The sequence below is a fragment of the Rhinolophus sinicus genome, chromosome 2 (genome assembly GCF_057876585.1).
Source record: "Rhinolophus sinicus isolate RSI-liver-muscle chromosome 2, RSI-T2T, whole genome shotgun sequence".
Classification (NCBI taxonomy): domain Eukaryota; kingdom Metazoa; phylum Chordata; class Mammalia; order Chiroptera; family Rhinolophidae; genus Rhinolophus; species Rhinolophus sinicus.
Genome location: NC_142502.1, coordinates 16,572,475 through 16,574,641, shown reverse-complemented (window position 1 = coordinate 16,574,641; position 2,167 = coordinate 16,572,475).

Genomic DNA, 2,167 nt, shown 5'->3' with positions numbered 1-2,167 from the left:
CAGGGAGAGAGTGAATGCTGTCTTACTCAGGTTTTTGCTTTCTCCGGGCCTTCAACTGATTGGATGAGACCCACTCAGCTCGGGGACGGCAACCTGCTTTACTCAGTCTATCAATTCGAATACTAGTTTCATTCAGAAACACCCTCACAGACTCACTCAGAACAATGTTTAACCAAATATCGGGGTTCCTCGTGGCCCAGTCAATTTGATACATAAAATTAACCATGACAGGGTCCTAGCGTAATATTTGTCACATGGTTAAGAGAAGAGACCCTGGAGGCAGACTGCATCCCTTCAAATCCTTGCTTTGCCACTTTCTAGCAGAGTATCATCAGGCAAGTTATATAACCTCTGAGTGTCTCATTCTCCTCATCAGTTAAATGAAGGTAGTATTATTAACCTCATGCAGGGTTGTTTTACAAACTAATATGTAAGGTATGTAGAACAGTGCCTGGCACTTAGTAGTATGTGTTTCCTATTATTAGTATCATAATTATGATAAGTGCTAAATAAGTCATAGCCATTTTAAATTCTTTAATTCACTCAATTAAGATATTGATTTAAAATTTTACCACAAAGTTACCTCCTTAACTTGATCTGAAATATTTGAAATGTCATAAATGAGGAGGGACGATTTGTTTGCTATAATGACAAATAATTATACAGTTTACATTCATTAAACAGCTACTCCATGCAATGTAACTCAGAAGGATTAATACATAGGTATACGTGGTCAGAGGGAAGCAAAGGATTAACATGTAGCTTCACCCACCCACCCCACTCTGGTTCACGCCGTTTGAACCGGCAACCTCTGCGCTAGGAGCAAGGCGCTCCAACTACCTGAGCCACCGGGCCGGCCCCACATATCCTTTCTTGAGAGCATACTTTGATGGGCTTGAGCATCGAGGATGAGAACTCACAAGGCTGTTTTAGACAGAGAGACTATATTTTTCACATTATGACCAAGGGAAACCTAAAAATATTACATTCAAAAACTAATCTTTAAGCATCTGTCTTACTATTTAGTCTAAAAATTGGATTTCTCTTTGGTCTCATTTTTCTTTCTTAGCCCATCAAGTCCCAACTGAAAATACAAAGTTTAGTCTGGAGCCTGTTAAACTCATTGAGTTTTTATGGATAACTGATAAATACTAGGTGTGTTTGAAGTTGTTATATTTATTCATATTAACTAAAACATACATACCAATCCCATTTGGGTTTTGAATTCTTCTCTAAGAAAATAGTGGTGCTATTAAAACATAAAAAGACAAACGAATATTTTAGTAAAGATGAAAACAGGGAAGGTTGATTTGTGGTTAGGTTAACTTTGGAATACATATGTGTTTTATATAGCATTAGAGTTATGTAATTTATTACATCTGTGTTACACATATTATATGTAGTAAATACATACATCCTTTTTGGTCAGGGTTTTTTAAGCTTGACAGCATGTCCCATCTTTGGGCAGGCTGGACTTTCTGTTTCTCTCCTTTGTTGTGCTTTTCCAGGAGGATTTCATTGGGCAACACTTAATTAAACTTCATTTTATCTTTTTACGCTCCAGGTATTATTATACCTCTCCGTTCAAGAAGTAATTTGTGGTCTGTTTATTGGAGCTATGAATTTAATCATCTCAATCCCATGCAATTGCGGGATGACTGTAATAAGATGGATTGACACATCTTTGCAGCACATTTTTGCCTCCATTGTGTGTTGCTTTTCCAGAATACTGAAGGCAGTGCTTGTTTTATGGCACACCTCAATAACAGCAGCTCCTCCTTTTAGGACAGTGACAAATTTAAGTTACTTGCTTCAGTAAATGTGTGAAGTCTTAACGTAAGAGTAATCCTGGAAAAGTGGGTTAAAGTACATGAGATAGAGGTTTCGAAAGGAAACAAGGTGGACTGGAGCTAAAGTCAGGTTTTTTGCCCCTCTGGTGAAATAGACTGAGATAAGTAATCAACCAAAATTCTCTCAACCGACCTCTCCCATATTGCATGTATACATGTACATATTTCATAGTTCACCTGTATTACATGTGTACATACACACATACATGTTTGTGTTTTATGCACAAGCCAGGACACTGGTTATTTCCTAATCTAATCTCCAGAAGAGAAAAAACATACAGAAAGGAATAGTATCAAATAAGGAAGATGGAAAATAG